Here is a 19,288-nt window from a genome sequence, read left to right as displayed (position 1 = left end):
CGATGATCATATCACAAAGACAGCTCGCCAAGCCTTAAAATGACACACTGTGATCCTGATACGCGAAAAAGCTGCTATTTAAAGCCTTAAAGCAGACAAGGTTTATAGAGTCTAGACAAGAATGGGCCTGTATGGGATTTAAAAGGGAGTATAGCTGTCCCTTAGCACACTCTCTTTTATAAAAAGGCGTGCGCTGGAGGACAACGTACTCATTTTTCACTCCTTTCCGTTCATAGTGCAAGAATCGGACGGCTGGTAATTGTCGTGTACCGGCACTACTGCCGTCAGCCCAGCTCGTAAAGCAGACACAGCTTCATTCGGTCAAGACGACGAAATTACGGATCTTTCGCGCGTCTCTGTGAGAAAGCAAGCGGCAGAGCTGCTTTCTATTCATTGATCTGTGTGAGATTTGAAACGGCTTTGCATACTGGTGATGAGGTGGTGCAAAACATCTTTGGGTGGGGTGTCTAGAAATCGTGTTTGTCTCGGCAGTTTTGCACCGCTGTGACGGCTGCACCGTCTGGAATCAGGCGAAGGCGCCATACTTGTATAGTTAATGCGGCTAGCATCATGATGCTTTTGGAACAAGCCTTCTGCAGGACAGGCAATGCCGCTGTACAACCATGCCTGCTTTGTGAGAATGACCCCATTTATAAGAGGGCCTATAGCATCTATGCACGCGGAAACGACTGGCACTGAACAGCTCCAGACCATGGGCTATGGCGAAAAGATTGAACCTTGTGACGTTAAGGCGGGAAACCTAAGAAAGATAATACCAAATAAAGCGCTGAAACTGAATACGTTCGGTTGACCTGGATGTCGGAAAGATAATATGCGTGGCGACAAAAATACTTCTAACGAATTTCTCTAAAGAAAACATACGTTATATAAGCTTGTCTAGCATCGAAAGCTAAGGAAGCAAGGCCTGAGAAAGCAATGTACAGAAACTATAGATAACAGTGCTGAAGAAGACGAGCTGTATGTATCTTGCTCACTGAAAATGTTATAGTAGTTCACAAATTGAAGTCTAGAATCGCTCGTTACGGTCGTTCATTAAGCACAGTGATGCGGAACATGCGGCCGCTTTCTCCTGTTTATATCAGTAAATCAACTTGTCAGCATCATGATCTGTCGAAGCGCCTTGCTTGAAATGGAGTCGCCTGACAACACTGACGCGGCCCGGAAAGCACTTGGAGGTTCCCAGCTGCGCGGAATGTGATGTCAAGTTCTACAAATGATGCAGTTAAGCTTCAACTGCCCGCTGCATGATTGTCTGCCTGGTGCCAGCTTCCTTGCACAAAATTGTGTCATGACTTTGGTCTTGTTACGCCTGGTCCCGACCAGGTTGGTTTGGGAACTTCTTCAGAGTTACTCAGTTTCCGCAAGGCATATGACACTCGTCGAGTTATGCGTCATCTTTACCAGAACTGCAGTCTTCCCTCTTTCACTCCTTTATTCCCATGCCTTATTGCGTGGTCAAGAAGTTCACACAGAGCGAAGAGAATAGCGCCACTTTAATCTGCCCGTAACGTTTTCCTCTACTTCTTTGTCGACCTCTGCTTGTGCTGGACCATGGTGAGAGAGAGAAATACAGAAAGGCAGGGAGGTTAACTAGGCGGCACCCGGTATGCTACCCTACACGTGGGAACGGGAACGGAGGAAGAGATAGAAAAGGAAGAGAACAAAGGGATATGATCACTTTTCCACATGTCCGTTGACCATTACTGTAGGGCGCACACTGATTGTTCACCATGGTGAGGGTAAACCTTTTTGCTACATTCTAGCGTCAGAATCCCGTTCAAGTATTCCACTGAAAATAGAGATGACTGGACAGCGTTGGAAGATTCTGTTCTGTTTCAAATATCCAAGGGTCTGCAGAGTGGTCAGCGAAGACTTGGAAACAACTTCCAGTCGTATAAGAGCCGCATCTGTGAACACGCGAAGCAGAGTGGTTTTTTGCTTGAGAGAAATTGGACTGCCGCTTTTCTGCCTTAAGAGCTGAAGCTCCCTGGCCCAAAACTGTTAACAGGTTAGAGGGATACTGACAACACCACGCAATTATTGTCAGTAAAGATTGATCCTTTAGAACGTGTGTCCTGGAGAAAAATACAGACTTATCGCCCAGAAAAAATCGGATAAAAAAAAATCTTCACCCAAAGATAATCCAAACTCGTGATGCCCTTACGGAAAAGGACGGGTTGCCACAGCTTTGTAGCCAATGGCGGCGCAGCGTCGCCTCTGACATCCACGCTCAAGATTTGCGGTCGACACACGCATTTTACTTACGAAATTTGCCATCGAAGGCTAAACCTGTATCTATATATATTTGTCTTTTCTAGCTTAAAAAAGCTGAATTTTCAGTGAGAGTGGCCTCTTTGTCATTAAATCAGGAACCCTGTCGACTGAGGGCAACTTCAACGTGTTCTCAGTGCTGTTTTAAGCTAAATACGGATAAAACGATTCACTCTTCTGTCGGTCTTAATTAGACGGCGACATAGAAAACTAAACTTTGGATTTCGAACGCACTCATGGTCTGTGTGATTGAGGCGGTGGTGGAGAAAACGCCAGTGGACTCTATGCTGGAAGACATCTGCGCTGCTAGCTGGACTACGCGCAATCGGGAAAAAAACTCTCAATGACTGAAAGGAAGAGAAGAAGCGGGAAGGCGGCGCATCGTACTGTAATCCGATGTAATCGAAGTGTTGCCGATGACGCGTCAGCAAGGGGACCATTAGATGTACACGAGCCAGAACGGTAGTACCTAGGCGGTGCTGTCGTGCATTGTGATACCGTGAGGACATAGTACTGCAGTGGCATTGGGACAGTGAGCCAGTTGGAGGCAGATCACATATGCTGGACACACACCCTAGGCGAGCTCGAGGTTGAATCCGTGATGTCACGTCACGCCAGTAGACAACACTATTGTTGAAAGCACTCGCACGGCCGATGAAGGCAGCAGAAGAGAACGACCGAGTTGGCGGCAGCAAGAACAGCACTTTCATTCGAACTGATGCGCCTGACTTGTTCTTACAATAGCTAAGAAGCGCTTTTAGAGCATACGAAGTGTTTATGCTAATTCTTACGCATCTGCGGCAAAAAAAGACAATAGAATACTTTGCTTCCCAGACTTCCAGTTTTTTTTAATTTATTTCCCCATCGGCGCTTACCCGCCGCAGGAACACATATGCCCTCTATTTACCGTTAGCATAGATAGAGGAAGCGGTTCGGTCGTCATGAATGCCTGACGAGGCGTCATGTGTTAAGTCGTTCGCCTCACAAAAAAGTAATTCATTACGCGGTTGGAATCAGGCCCGTACTGTACTCTTGCTGACAGCCTGAAGATGACTGATATTAGGGACCTTGCTTTTTAAAGAGCTATGTGATGCTGGCGTAAGCGAGCGACGCGAATGCTATGCGACGACATTGAGAGCTTCCGATGCGTCCGTGACACGTTGCTCGGATATGAAGAGGAGGCGAAACAAAATATATGCAATGCACATTCTTCAATCATTTCTCTGAGATGTTCCAGTATTTCAAAGGAGGGAGCGGAGGGAAAAATGAAAGGAAAACTGCAACTTGTTTGGACAAGTTCCAGCTGAATTTGTACATCATTGTAAATGAAGTATTTCTGTTTGCAGAAAGCAATTAGTTGTGTTGGAAATAACAGGCTGAATACGCCAGCTACCACTGTTGTTTTTTTAGTTTTATGGGGGTTTAACGTCCCAAAGCGACTGAGGCTATGAGAGACGTCGTAGTAAAGGGCTTCGGAAATTTCGACCACCTGGGGTTCTTTAGCGTGCACTGACATCGCACAGTACACGGGCCTCTACAATTTCGGCTCCGTCGAAATTCGGCGCCGCGACCGGGATCGAACCCGTATCTTTCGGTTCAGCAGCCCATAACCATTGAGCCACCGTGGCGGCCCGACTACCGCTGTCTACAACGTTTTAGCTTCGGGTGGTCTTCATTGTACAGGGCTTGGTGATATAAAGTCATAATAAAACTTTACTGTACGGAATTGGGTGACGCATAGTGCAATCTACTTAAAAAAGGTTCATTCCGACTCCGAAAGACTGCAGTATAAAGTCGTGGCAGACCACGTGGTTGATCCCCTCTTGCGTGCTCAAAGATCGAAAGGCAGCGGGTGCGGCGAGTTACGCTTGCTGTCCCGAGTTTTTCGATTACACAAGAGTGCGCTATGTGAGTGCAACTGCCGTGGCCGATCTCAACTTTCGCTGACCTAAGATTGACACCCATGATTGACGGTAAACTTTCATTCACTAGGCATGCCATTTTTGGAATGAATTTGTTTTGCAAGAGTAAACTGCAAGACTTCCGGACTATAAGCTGCGCGTGCAGCTAAAGTGAGTGCATAGATCCCGCACAGTTGACACCACATTTATGAAGGGCACTCTAGCGGTGAACCGGACGAATGGATGGATGGTGTTATGAGAGCGTCCCCTGTGAATCGGGATGGAGGCGGGTTCACCATGCTCGGCACTGCCTTGCGAACAATGCGACATCTTGCTGCAGCTGTCACGATCTAAGGCAACGCTTACGAGTAACTTGAGCGGCAGGGCAGGTGAAATTAAGTACGTGAGCTGAAAGCTATACCACCAGTTGCATAATATCGCTTTTTTATTGTCTGGCGCACACCGCTCGAACGCTGTATACAGTTTTGAAGCCGACTGAACACCAAGTAGCGAAGAGCGTTATTTTACTAGCAATTATACTTCCAAGCCATCGTAACTGTTTAGAAAAGTTATTAGAAAATGAAATTGAGAGGCAAGCGAAAGAAACGAAAAATGGCAGCACCACACGTATTATGGCCGGCTCACACGCGAGTTGGGCATCACGATTTCCTTTCTAGAGTGTATTCTAGCCCGCATATAGAGCCGGCAGTGGCAACTGTGTGCTGCATGTGCTTCATCTGGGGTCGTCATCGCCGTTCGACGCCACGCGGAACAGAGGCAAATGACAGAGATGTTTCATCTTGCTATCGTCATGAATGTAGCTCGACAAATGCCAGAAGTCAGAGCTGCGGCTGCTACAAGCATGACCCCTTTAGCGATTAGACAGGAAAAAAAAACGCAAATATAAAATGTCATGGCACTCCGCCCTATGCTATGCAATTTGCCGTGTTCACATTAAAATGCTTGATACTTTTTTTTTTTCATTTGAGTGCTTGCAAAGTAATACCCTCATTATCGTGACAGGTTTCATTTTCTTGAGAGCCCGACGAACAGTTTCTGTGCGGCAAGACGGCGTGCTTTCAGAATAAGGGCTGAGATGAAGCTCCCAGAAGTTACGCGGGGCCCACATAAGTTGTATACGTTACTGCACGGTCCAGAGTTGAAGCCGGGTAACGCCACGGCGCAAGGAATCTCGCGAGGAATTTCTCCTCCCCCTTTTTTTTTCTTCAATTATTTTCGGAGCTTCTTCTTTCGCGCGCTGGCCCTCCCGAAGAACGACCTCGTTTTAACCCTTGCACGCAGCGCGGCCGCCCAGAAAGAACGCGCCCAGCCACCCTAACGAGCCGAATTCCATTCAGGCAGTCAGTGCGAGCGGTGGCTGCCTCGTCTCTTCGCTTTGGAGGCTCAACGCTTCCCATTGTCACTTAGCGCCACTCTCTCCCCTATGCCTTCCGCCCTACCCTCGGCCTCTCCCTACCCGAGCTTACTTCCTCGGCTTCCGCCTTTCCCTCGAACCCTGCGGCCCTTCCCAAGCTCACTTCCTCGGGGCGCTAGTTTAAATTTTTGTTTTGTTTACATCTTGGATCTCTTTTTTTCCACACTTTTTTACTAGTCGTGAAGCGCGCCTTCGTCTTATTTTGAGAGCGACGCTCCCGCGACGCGAAGGGCGCACAACGCCCGTTTCCTGTTTTCCGGAAAGAATTATGGCTTCGCGATGCACGTCCGTCCTTCGCGTCTTTTCTTCGCCGTCGCTACTTTTTTTTTTTTGTTTCCCCGGCCTCCAGAACTTGGCCGTTTTCTTGTATTTCCCTCGTCTTTCAAAACTTTTCGACAGAAGTGAGTGCAAATACCGGCGCTTCTTTAAAAGAAATCGCCGCGAAGGAGAGGACCGCCGAAGAAAGCGAAGAACAACGAGAAAATGAAGCCAGGGATGCGAAGTACTGCTGCGGAGACGACGAGGACGCTGGCAAGGGTGAACGGCCCAAGGTGTGGCTTCCAAGCCTTTCATTTCCCGTTCGCTCGTTCTCCATGCAAGTCTGCTTCTTTTCCGCTTCGTACTAAGGGTTTGCGTAGCCCTGGAAACACTGCGAGCTGGCGCTACTATACAGCCGCAGTACGTGTTGTTCACCGTCGCGAACAGAGGGCAAACAATGGGTCGCCGTTGTTCGGGCGTTTTGAAATTCGCATTCGACCCGTGACACCGCTACAGTTCATCCACCACAAGTCGCCGGCTCCGAAGTGACGCGGGTTCAAACACTTTTCCTGGCCTCCCAGTACACCGGCCCGGGGCGCCACGCAGAGCCCGCTCTTTTGCCGCCTCTCCTTCATTTGCCCTCTTCCCACTTTTTTTTAGCCGCCCTCTCCTGTTTTCTGGGACTGTCAGGCCCCTGTCACCGCCTCGTTCATTCGCCCCCTATTTCCGGATTTCTGCTTTTTTCCCCTTTCCGCTCCGTTTTTACGCCGCAAAAAGAAAGGGAAAAGGAAATCTCCCTGCTGGATCTCGAGTGGAAGGCGAGGCGGCCGCTAGCCAACGGGCAAAACATGCTTGGAGAGGGTTCGCATATGCAGCAGCGAAACACCATCGTGTCGCAGCTTGCTTGAAGTGAAGCATGTACAGTCCCTTGTTCGAGTATGTACGCTTTGTTTCGTCCTGGTCTCAGCGCCAGCGCCAGTGTAAAAACATTTTACGAGAACTGAAAGCACGATGCATTGAACTCGCACCATCACTTCGAACTTTGTCTGCAGAGGTCCTTAGCCCGGGGCTGGGTAAAGTGCGCGGGGAGTCTAACGTGTAGAGGTCTGTGTATTTCGCTCCGTGGATCTCAAGAGCCGCTTTCGAGACAAATTGTGAGAGCTTGCATCTGGATTGGAGAGTGCGGGAAAGGGGTAGAGGGAGTTGAGTGTCAGGCGAAAATGTTGAATGTGTAGCGGCGTATGGACCTTCCGTAGACAAATTTAGCTCCGCTGAAAGGAAGCTGCGCCACTTGCAATGCGAGAAGAGACTAAACACGAGAAGGAGCGGTGCATTTGTTTCGGACTGGAACTGGATGCTTATGCACCCGTCCCTTCAGGATGCAGAGCTTGGTGCCAGCACATAACAACACGGAAACAAAGAAAGAGATACGCCTGTGCTAGCTACCAGAGTAAATAGAGTAGATATACGTTGGCTTTATTCTTGCTTAAACAATGCATGCAACCAATCCGCCGGCATTGCGTAGTTTTTGTATTCGGTGCCGTGTGCAACAGACGGCAGGCCAATCATCAATGATTGTAAATGTATTTTCGTTTGCAACTTGTGCCACTCGAAACACAACATGCGAGAAGAAACGTGAAAAGATTGTTCAATATGCAGAATATGAGATGATATATGAGCTCATATCATGAAAATGACATGAGCTCGCAGCAGGCTCGAGTTTTGAGACTAGCTCTAGCAATGCAGAATGGTTGCTTGCCGTCATCGAAAAAAGAAGCCACCGCTGTTTGTACAGTAGGTCTCGGTAAGATTTAAGTTGTCAGTGTTTAAAAAAAACGGTCTCTAAAGGCATATGATGGTTTTCAGGCAATGTTTATGTGAAATAAGCTGTCGAAATTGAGTAGAAGAAATTGGCGTGGACGGGGCATGTGATACGAAGGCAAGATAACCGATGGTTCTTAAGAGTAACGGGGTATAGATTCCGAGATAAGGCAAGCGTAGCAGGGGGCGGGGGATAGGTTGGCTGCAGCGGGCACAGGACAGGGTCAATTCGAGAGATGCGGGAGAGGCATTTGCCGCCCCTGCAGTGGGTGAAGTCCGACTGATGATGATGATGATGATGATGATGATGATGATGATGTATGTAAGAGTGTCGTGGTGCTACCCTCGAAGCTACAGTCAAATGTCGCTTTTTTTTCGCTGACCCTCTGTAGTTTTGCATCGTATAAAAAATTCCAGACTGGGTTTGCATCAACTTAAGAACTGAAGCCTTGGGGAAAGCCTGATGATCTGTATAGGGTATGACTCATAGACGAGCATTGATTTCCTCTGTATCTCAGTATACAGAAATGTTATCTGCGAGGAATGTCCTCTGAACATATCCGCGAACGCATAAAAACGTGAATACCATAAATGGTGGAGAATGCGTTTTACATCAAAGGCTAAGGTGCGCCGTACTAGACGTAGAATCCATATGCCGCCAGGCTTTTTGTTGTAGTGGCCGTAATGCGTTATTCTACGGCAGCAGACGAGGACCAATTTAAGACAGGCGTCCTCAGGTTGCACTTTCCGTATATTATCGCACCTTGAGCTCTGTTTTTAATAACCACTTTGCGTGCACCGCAAACAGTAAATGAAAGGTATCTACTCGTACAAAATGCTACCTGCGTGGCGTTGTTGTCTTGGCAAAAAATTAATGCTCTGGAATTCTTTTTAAGGATTTCTTTCCAAGACCTTCCGAGCACAAAAAGCGATCGAATAGTTAGAAAACTACAGTAGAAAGCAAGCATAAACGATTGGACTTGATGGAAGCTGTACGTGTCTCGGCCGATTATCCCAGGGAAAAGAGCTACTTCTGAGTGCAATTAATCGTTCTCAGAAACGTAGCTTCCATGAACAAAGAAAGAAATAAAGAAAGAAGGAAAGAAAGAAAGAAAGAAAGAGAGGAAGAAAGAAAGGAAAAAAGAAAGTGAGAAAGGAAGGAATAACGAAAAACGAAAGAAAGAAAGGAAGGAACGGCATAAAATGATGGAACAAAGAAAGAAAGGAACAAACGAAGACTGAAAAAAAAAACAAAGGAAAAAAGGAATGACAAGAGGAAACACCACGCCGTAGGAGTTATCTTTATCCCATTCTTCGTTCGAGGGATTTATAAGGGCTTCGCGTACGCTTCTTGCACCCTAGAGGGCGCCCATGTGCACGTCGGGTTTTTGCTACGACAGGATCCCAAAACAAGCCGATGTCGGAAAGAGGTGCCTGTCTGCGCCTGCGAAGTAACGAACCAAAGGAAAAAGAACCTGCTGCCAACATTCTGACGAACGGAGTTGTCTTCGTCGGAACTGCCAGTCTTTCAGAACGACAATGTGTCTTTGTCACGGCTTCCATAATTCTCGCTACGGAACCGTTAAAAATAGAACACGAGTGCAATGACCCGCGCACGGAGTACCCTTGTTTCCCGTTCGCGAGAATGATACTGCGGGACAGACTGTAAACTTCTGGTGTACGCTTCCATGGCTGACGCTTTGGCGCCTTCTGGACACCGTCTCCAAAATGTTTGCCGCTTCTTCTGGCGCTGTTTCTGCAGAACGCACAAGTGCCTGCTGCATCGATTTGTAAGGAAAGGCAATTTCCTTCCGCAAAACAAGAGAACGAAGAAGCCCGATGCGCTTTCTCACTCCTACGCTGTAATCTGAGAATGCACAGTGGACAGCTGGCCACTCTCGCTGCACTAGTCTGCGCTGTCTGTTCAGAAGTGTGGAGATTTGAACCGATTAATGCATGATACCAGCAACCTAACAGTAGCGTGAAAACAGGAAAACAGGCGCAGGACATGACAGGTGTGTCTGTATTGCATCCATTGCCTGTTTCCGCGCTGCTGCCTGTTCTGGACTCTTGTGAGCTTTGTCCATATTTATGACTAACCTCAAGGTTTTGCAAAAAAATTCATATTTTCAGACATCTGCAAGACATTTCCCGTTAGTTTCGTATTATTTCCTCAGAGGAAACTACACGCTCTCCCTGCGGTTAATGAAAATGTTGCCAAAGTGGGGGATGGCCTGTTCACTGAAGTTCACTGACCGCAAGGCGAACATTAGCGGCTTGGAGAGTGGACGCTCTCGAGTATGCCGTCTCTGTGGCGTGTGTGGGCGTTGGGAAATGAGTTGGTGGTATGTGGAGCTAAAAATTGTGGAATTCTGAATGACACGTGCTACTTTTGCCTTTGTTGTCAAGTATCGAATCTCCACTGCGTTAATGATGGCGATTTAGCCTAGCATCCAATCTGAAATTCGCGCTTGTATCCAGCGAGCAAATTAAATCGCGTGTTTTAATTTAGTGACCCTGGATATCCGTTTGCACCGCAGTGTGCATATGGCTGTGCCGGGACTGTAGGCAACGCTAGAAGACGATCAGTCTGCATTCACGATCATAGATGGCTTTCCTACGCAAAATTCGTTACGCGGACTTCGGAGCAACTCCTACGTAATGGAATATTAGTAATTAAGCCCCTAACAAACCAAAGCCAAGCCATAAAATAGTCGTACGCTGAAAACCATGGCCGCGAAGAGGAAACCAGGTGGTTTCCGGATGACTAGGGTGGAATGCCCATACCAGGAATGGTGCATCTATAATGCCGATAGATCGCAGCAATGCTCTCAAGGCTGCGGTGAGCTTTTGGCGGTTTTCAAGATGAGGGTTGGTCCAGCTGCTGTAACTGCCCGGACAAGATGCCGTGACTGTTGATTCCTGATCAGTCGAATATAGGTTCAAGCATTGGGCTGAGACATGAGTCGTCATAATTCAGCTCTCAAGCCCGACGGTTTGAGGCCTGTTAAGACTGGCGCCGAAGCGTATTTCCCTTTATGTTTTGGGAATTTGGGAAACTATCACCTCAGCGAAAATGCCAGACTTGCGCGTGAGGAGGAAGGCTACCAATAGCTATTGGACAAAATGGTTGCCGAATAGTACATCTTTTTTTTTCAACTCTCGGCGCTAGCATGGCAGCTGCGGGCACATAGGAATTCCGCTGCTGTGATCGCACAGCCACGGTCACATGATAGCACGCTGGAAACTGGGGTTCTACAGTAGCCACAGTTTCCTGCAGCACACAGAAGCGGCATGGGCACGGGCAGGGGAGCTTTGTCAGGTGTGCATCAATACGTTCTAGACAGGAAGGAGTAAAAAGAGAGTAAGCTGTCCTTTAGCGCACTACCTTTTATAGAAAGGGAGTGCTCTATAGGATAGCTTACTCTCTTTTTACTGCCGTAGACACGTATTTATTCGTGTTTAGAGTGTGGAAGGAGCCGAGCACATATGTGGACAGGGGATCCCCGCTTTCACATTCCGCACGTGGGGGGGGGGGGGGGGGGGGGGGAATGAGCTGTCAAGAGTAAGCTTCACGTGTTGTGGTTTCGACATCGCGTTCAGAATAGCTTGCACAATAAGATAATCAATGCTTCTCATCTCAAGTTCGGCCCATTGCAGTGATATGAGGTGCAGGACATTCGCTTAGCAGATGACTTCCGATTGGGATGTCGAAACGAAAAGAGAAACATACTGGACGATTACGATAACTTTGTAAATCGAATTTTCTGAGCAGCTGTACAGGTGTTTTCATTTTCAAAATATTGGGGTAACAAATGAGAAATAGACAAGTATGTAAGTAGAGTGACAGATGACTCTTTAGTTTTTCACGCATACTTGTTCTTCGATCAGCCGCCTCAAGCGCGCGGCGCACCCTTCGGGCTGCTGCTTTGGAACAGACGCCGGAGACCGAGGGTGACACATTTCTCCGCTCTCGCTGTACTCCCCTTCTTCCTTCCACGGCAGCCACTCTTCGTCGTGGAAACCACTCTTTTGCGCTCGCTCTGCCTGTTACGCCGACATTCTTCTACAAAGCCACCGACGCCCAACCCTAGGAAGAGGCGCTTAACAGCTGCGCTTCTAAATTGCCTCGTTCTGATGACGGCTAGAAAATTGTTATTCCGATCGAACAGGACCATTAGATGCTCTCGAAGATAACGAATAACGCCCTCCTAAAAACATACCATATCTAGTCAAACGAGTTTCGTGGGCGTGTGATGGGGTTTCCGCCATTTTCTGAGGTGAGTATGCGGTAGTGCTATCATAGTCATTGCTTCGCGCCCGTCCCCTTCTCGAAAGGAGACAGGATAGCCCAATGTTCTAATTTGTAGCCGCGGTTTCTGTCGGAGAGCTGTGAGGGAGTTCACCACGGGCATAAACGAACTTTGGGAAGGTAAATAGTATGTGTATATTACCTCTCCCCCTATCCTCTCTTCCTGTCCCCTCACCTCTTTCACTTCAGTTCTCCGTTCTGCCTGCTATCCTTTATTTCCGCTGCCCCAGCTCAGGTTCTTCAGTATCGATGGCAGATGCAGGGGCTAGCAAAAATCTTATCCTTTTTTATTTTAATAGACCACTACTACTACTAAGCAAGGACGGTACCCCAGTAACGGAGGCATGCGGACATCGTAATGATCAGCAAGACGGGGAAGAAACTGTACCCAGAAAACATCAGACCCATCTCCCTGACATTGTGTCTAGGGAAGCTGTATGGAAGGGTCGCGCTAATCAGATTCCAGAACTACCTGGAGGACAACGCCCTTCTCCCGAAAACCATGTCTGGCTTCCCACCAGTGCCGGCCGAAATAGCGCAGTTGGGAGAGCGTTAGACTGAAGATCTAAAGGTCCCTGGTTCGATCCCGGCTATCGGCAGATTTTAACCCGCCGCGGCGGCTCAGTGGTTAGGGTGCTCGACTACTGATCCGGAGTTCCCGGGTTCGAACCCGACCGCGGCGGCTGCGTTTTTATGGAGGAAAAACGCTAAGGCGCCCGTGTGCTGTGCGATGTCAGTGCACGTTAAAGATCCCCAGGTGGTCGAAATTATTCCGGAGCCCTCCACTACGGCACCTATTTCTTCCTTTCTTCTTTCACTCCCTCCCTTATCCCTTCCCATACGGCGCGGTTCAGGTGTCCAACGACATATGAGACAGATACTGCGCCATTTATTTTCCCCAAAAAACCAGTTATTATATGTTATTATTATTCCGACCACACCTGTCGACACCAGATATCCTCCTACTACTTAAAGAGGAAGTGAACAAAGATACCCAAATTTGGCGAGAATATCATCCTAGTCATAGACCTCAAATCAGCACTTGACAACGTCATCTATGACGCACTCCTGACGGGGCTAAGCCGACCAGGCAGCTGCAAGAAGGCCCACGATTACGTTAAGGTCTTCCTAATCGATCGATCGGCAGCCATCGGGGTAGGGGAACTGGTAATGCCCAACAAAGGCACGCAGCAAGGCTCAGTGATCTCCCCTCTCCTCTTCGATGTAGCCATGTCGGGGCTCCCTGAAAGACTCAGCCGCATCGAAGGCATCAGCCATACCATTTACGCTGACGATTTCGCGGTGTCGTCAGACGAGAGGTTTCTCGGGGGAAAATCGACAAACTTTAATCACCCGAGTAGCCAACAGAAGACGTGGTTTTAAGGAGGGGGACGTGGTCAGACTGAGAAAAGCTCTAGTCATCAGTAGACCCACGTACAGCCTGCCGTACCAAGTCCTTACATCGAAAGAAATAGAGCAGGTAGAGGCTATGCTGTGGAAGGCATATAAGACGACACTGGGCCAAACCTCTGAGGACATCTACGTGCAAACCAATGAGCCTCGGTGTCTTCAACACTTAGCCAGACCACCACGAAGCACCAGTGATAGCACAGAAAGAACTTCTTAATAAAACCACGGTCAGGGCCTTACTCAGATGACTAGGCTACCTTGACAGCCACAAGAAGACACAGGAGATGGAGGATGTACCGGAAGACATCAGACCAACCTACACAGTCCTACCTATCCCCAAGCACATGCCCCCGCAACTGCACAGAGGCAGGAGGGAAGCAAGGGCTCAGGCGTTAGAAGGCGCATCGCTGTCAAGGAAAAATCCGTCTTCGCTGCAATCGACTACGCTCACAAGGCGCTAGCCTGCGCTATCATAAGTGATTGTATCTGTACTGAAGCAGAGAATACTGCTATTGCTATCACAGTAGTCGAAGGCAACAGAAGTGAAAAATTCCTTGTATTCATCTCGGACTCGCACACGACTTGCCGGAATTTCATGAAAGGCCGAATTGGCAAGAAAGCTCTCCGCGTTTTAAGCCAAGGCGGCTCATGCGGAGAAAAACATTCCATCATGTGGGCACCGGGACACGCCGGCCTGGCCGGGAAGCACGTACGGGCGCCATCGCGCGTACCCGCCGCGGTGGCTCAGTGGTTAGGGCGCTCGGCTCCTGATCCGGAGTTCCCGGGTTCGAACCCGTCCGCGGCGATTGCGTTTTTATGGAGGCAGAACTCTATAAAGTGCCCGTGTGCTGTGCGATGTCAGTGCATGTTAAAGATTCCCAAGTGGTCGAAATTATTCCGGAGCCCTCCACTACGGCACTTCTTTCTTCCTTTCTTCCTTCACTCCCTCCTTTGTCCTTTCCCTTACGGCGCGGTTCAGGTGTCCGCCGATATATGAGACAGATACTGCGCCATTTACTTTCCCCCAAAACCAATTATTATTATTATTATAATTATTATTATTATTATCGCGTGTGGACATATATACTAACCGAGCGATGGCTGACACGCTGGGACTCGAGCCAGTTACCCAGACATAAGACGATATACTGTAGCATCTTAGGGGGCTAAGGGGGGTCTATCCCCCTCCCCATAATCAACTCACTAATGAACAGACTGTAAGTTGGAGACAGCTCCAAACAAACACATATCCATGGATGCTTATTTATCTTAAATAAAATACACTCCTTACATACAGGTCCGCATGAACATGGTGCGGAGAGAGCCACACTGTATCACACCGCATGCGGATGTCAACCCTACCCAGCAGTCCTGGTCATAGACAATACCACGCCGGAACAGTAGGAGGCAGCGCTGTCCAGCTGGAAACCCGGACATCGGCTTTCAGTAGTTAAACGGGCCCAAGCTGCCGCTGCCGCCTTAGGAGTCCTGGACTAGGTACTCCATCCACGAAGATTCTCGAGACTGTAGGAGCAGTGCATATAAGTTTTGTCGGTCTCTCACCCGGTAGTGCCCAGTGCGATCAATAAGAAAAAAGTAGTGGCGGCAACATAGAACTGGTTTGTTTTTATAGCGACCGCTTTTAAAAGCTCGTTCCTTGAGTATAGCGTCGGCGTTGTTGTAGTAGTAGTCAGCATAACTGCAGAGTGGTAATCGCGGCAACTCAGGGCTGTTACCGTTGAAGGAAGAGGATGGTTGGATAGGCGTCACTAATTACGTCACCAGAACGCGCCATGGCAACACACCGCGCTGAGCGGTGCGAAACCAGTGACGTCACATGTGACAGCGTAGTTCCTCCCCCTCACAACTCTTCACATTGCGTGAAGACCTCCCGAAACACATACACAGATGTCGCCTTACAGAGTGAGGCACTAATCCTGTACTTCGAGCATCTCTGCCACTTCTCGAGTCACAAGACATCCTTCATGACTATACGGCACTGGAAAAAAAGTGCTACTTCAAGAGCGAATATGTCTAAAAATAATAATAAAAAAGATTGGTATTAACTGTACATACATGAATGTCCCTCTGATATTATTTTTTTTTTCAGTAGAGCTCGAAATTAAATTACTTGGACAGCCGCTCTGGATCTCTCGTTACACATTGGTAACCGTCCCGTGAGTTTTTTTCCCTACAAAACATTATATGCGCACTTGTTAGTCACAACAACGCACAAATCAAGATAATAAAGAAAAAATGGGGTGGGGGGATTCACTGCAAATTACGTCCAAAAATGTCTCCGACACATTGGCTCACATGTCGCTGACCCGCTGGTAACTGCGCATTGGCGCAATGAGAAATCACAGATGACGCAAGCCCTCAAAAGTTTACCGCAGTACTGATCTTGTTAAACGTTCGAACCGAAGACGTCAGCCTGTATTCATACAAATAATAAAACAGCTTGGCAGTGTAACAGAACTGCCAACGTACTTGCGCACGTGCTAAGCGTAAAACTGACAGGCAAGAAAACAACGTGGCAGCCAGAAAATGACAACACTGAAAACGTTTGGCAACGCACGAAGGCAATCTGTCTTTCATGGAGTGCTGACCAACAGAATGAAGGAAATGACGTGTGAGCACGATGAAGTAAAACCCCCTCTCCTAAAAAAAAATTCTCCGGAAAAAGGACACCTGCGTCACTGTTCAAGACGGATGGACTGCTGATGCAGTTTTCTTCTGCTTTTCGCGATGGCATACGCCGTAGCTTGCTTCTTGCTTAACTGTGTCTTTACAGTATTTTGAGCAAAACTTGTTTTGTGCGCGCTTGGTTCGCATCCCGGTCACCTTAGGCACTCCTGTCATTGCTGAAGCGCGAGCAGCACTGTGTAGACGGTATCGGTATAGCTTTGACGACATGTGGTTGTTCCACGTTCACCGAAAGCCTAAGTTCATGAGTGCTTACGCGGTTGATTTCCTAGAAAATTAGACTGTCACGGTGCGCGAAAATATTCTATGAATGAATGAATGAATGAATGAATGAATCTCATAGTTTATGACGGCTGCAGCAGCTGAGGCCAGGCGGCTAAAGAATTGAGAGTACCTGAGAGAACAGTGTAGGGGGGAGGCGAATAAATTGCACCCAGTTAAGCGAGCTATAAAGGAACCCAAGAGCTGCGGCCATGAATATGAAAATTTAGGCAGTCATGCTTCCCGGGCTCCAAATCGGATACACTCAAGAACACACAACTGTCTACTTCATGCATCACTCGAACCTGAATGCTATGACTGAAGTGGCATGCTGACTGCGAATATCAAAGGAAAAAGTATTTGCAAAAGTTTTATTAAGGCTGCACACGTCAGAAAATTCGTCTCTTACTGAGCTAAGAGCCGTTTCGTGCCATAAAACTAATATAATTTCCAAGTGAAATCGAATCTTTGAGTACAATGGAAGAACTCGGATAGGTATGCACAGTTACACCTGTCCGTGACTTACATTGCAGAAAGTGCATTAGACGCCCAAGTGAGCGCTATTGCATCTGTGTCAGCGTGGCGTATAGAAAATAGGTATTTGCATGCTTCCAGCTATTTGCGTGTAGTCTGTTTCGGAAATAACGCTGACGGAGTCTCGGAGCTCTTAGCTGACTGACGGGCTTATGAAATTCCAAAGTAACGTGTTACTCGGGTAATAAGAACTAAGTATGTATCATCCGAAACACTATCTTGAACAGCCAGGTGCGCAAGCATAGAAGGCAGCCACTTGTTCCGACAAATAGAACACGAGCTTACGAGCAAGTTTGAGCTTAACGTCGAGCTCAAAGCGTCCCAGTGGACGTAGAAGATTGAGGGAATGTCGAACAGCGAGCACCTCACACTAAGCGTCCAAAGAAGACGCTCTTCAAACCAGCGACCGCGTCAGGGCTTCTCTCGAGTCGCCCTGGGGGACGTCAAGGAAGAAACGCGAGCTGTGAGACGGGATCGCAACTCGAAGGGACCTTCTAAAATGGCGTCGCGCAAGGTCGACCCGTCCACCGGGACGCGCCTCGTGTCGCGGCAATTATCGGTATCGCTAACATCCCCCACACACCGCTCCGCTCAGCATGTGGGGCAAGGTTGGGACCTTCACACGGGCACTCACTCTGCGCGACACCTCGAGCTGTCGTCTCGCGCCGCGAGCTTGGATCAAAGCGGGTCCGTTTGGACGCGAAGAAGAAGAAGGACCCTCCAAAAATACGAATCGCTGTGCCCTCTTCCACCCTCTACCCCGTCACGCCGCAGAAGCCGAAGCCGTGCGAAGTGTGGCTGCGTCGTGCGACCGCTGCCTCTCGGCGGCGTTTGGCGTCCTTTTGGCTTCCCCCAACGGCTCGGCGCTCACCCCTGCTTCCCCTTCTGACGTCTCGTGTTGCTGCTCTTCTTGCTGGCAGTCTGCGGGCTGTCGTCCCGATGCGCATCCGTGAATGCCCTCGCTTCTTGCCCCCGCCTCGCACAGGCGCTGAACTGCACTCTGATGCATTGCGCAGGGAGCGTTGCAGACACGCGCTTGTCATGTCGGCACACCCCATATTCGCAGTCTGAGCTCTCGCTGATTGTTATTATCTGTCAACGCGTGTCTTTCAGTGCCCTGGTGACTCCGCTCCAGGAACTATGCAGGCAGCACCGTCAACATCTTCCTCAGAAGAGCGCTTTGAACGATTAGCGCTTCGACGGCCAAACCTTATTTATTTTCCTGAAGGACGTCATTGTCTTCTGCAGCCTTCACATAAATTCCAAGACAAAACGGTGACGTTCAACCGGAAATTCTGCCGTGGAACTACTTATAGTTGGGAGCTGTCGCGTTAGCCTTTAACCGGTGCTGGAATGGTGGAGTGAAGAAACTCACGAAAAATTCTATGCACGGTCTATAGACTGCCTAATGGCCATCCACGAACAGCCTTTAGAATGCCTAAAAAATGTTTGTTTGGGGGAATGTCTACCCGCTGCCACTTCGCGCTTGTCACAACTCAGACCGTGCTCTTTCAGCTGGGCACGGCCGGGCCTCAATACGGAGATGTGAAATACTTTTACGTTCCTTGATGCCTGTGCAATACTTTTCGGTGAAGGGATATCCGAGAGAGACCTACTTAATGGTAAATATTTAAAACCTCTTCAAAAACACGGTTAGTACTCTTTTTCATATATTCCGTCTTTGCGAAAGCTTGTTCAGTACGATGCAGTTCAGTTTTTCAATCAAGCTCAGGACAGCAGACTCCTGAGAACAGTGGTGACGTCAACGTTCTAAGCACGGGAACAAAAGGATGCGCTCAACTCCTAAATACATATGCTTGGTGAGTTTTTCTGTCTTCTACGCATGAAAGACGGTAAGGAGAAAATTTTGCCCCAGTTAACACACCGCCTCTCATGCCTGAATCGAGCAGTGACTGTGGCTTCTTGCCCTACCAGCGGTGGAGGAACGCCTGCCATGTGTCAGGCGACACATGCTACTCGAGCAAGGTTACACCCTAGACATAAAGGAGTAAAAAGGGAGTAATCTGTCCTCTAACGCACTCCTTTACAAAAAGGGAAATGCGCTATAGAACAGCTTACTCTATTTTTACTCCCCTGTAGGCGTATTTGTGTTTAGAGTGTATGTAGCCAGATACCGCCTTTGCTAAAGGTGTATAGCCCACTAGGCTCGCTTCGGCGTCACGCAGTGTTGTTTGTTTTGAACCGAAAACGTTTGGAATGTCTCGAAAGGCTCAGGAAGTCTCGGCTTCACCTTATAGCTAAAGAGATAAGGAACGCCGGTGGTGTAAGGAAGAGTACAGCTTAAAATAAGATCTTTCGGACTCTATGTTTTCAACGAAGGTTGTTTAAAGGAAAAGC

The 19,288-nt window shown here is 48.4% G+C and overlaps 1 protein-coding gene and 1 non-coding gene across 5 annotated transcripts in view; one reads left to right on the top strand and one right to left on the bottom strand.

Annotated features, from left to right (window-relative positions):
• LOC144107008 (putative protein kinase C delta type homolog) overlaps positions 1-19,288 on the bottom strand; it is a 387,210-nt gene that overhangs the window by 99,977 nt on the left and 267,945 nt on the right. The window lies entirely within an intron of this gene.
• TRNAF-GAA (transfer RNA phenylalanine (anticodon GAA)) lies at positions 12,546-12,618 on the top strand. Its single transcript has one exon. It is a non-coding gene; the product is annotated as a tRNA-Phe (tRNA).

This window comes from Amblyomma americanum, chromosome 10 (assembly GCF_052857255.1).
Source record: "Amblyomma americanum isolate KBUSLIRL-KWMA chromosome 10, ASM5285725v1, whole genome shotgun sequence".
Classification (NCBI taxonomy): domain Eukaryota; kingdom Metazoa; phylum Arthropoda; class Arachnida; order Ixodida; family Ixodidae; genus Amblyomma; species Amblyomma americanum.
This window is presented reverse-complemented; position numbering and strand designations above follow the sequence as displayed.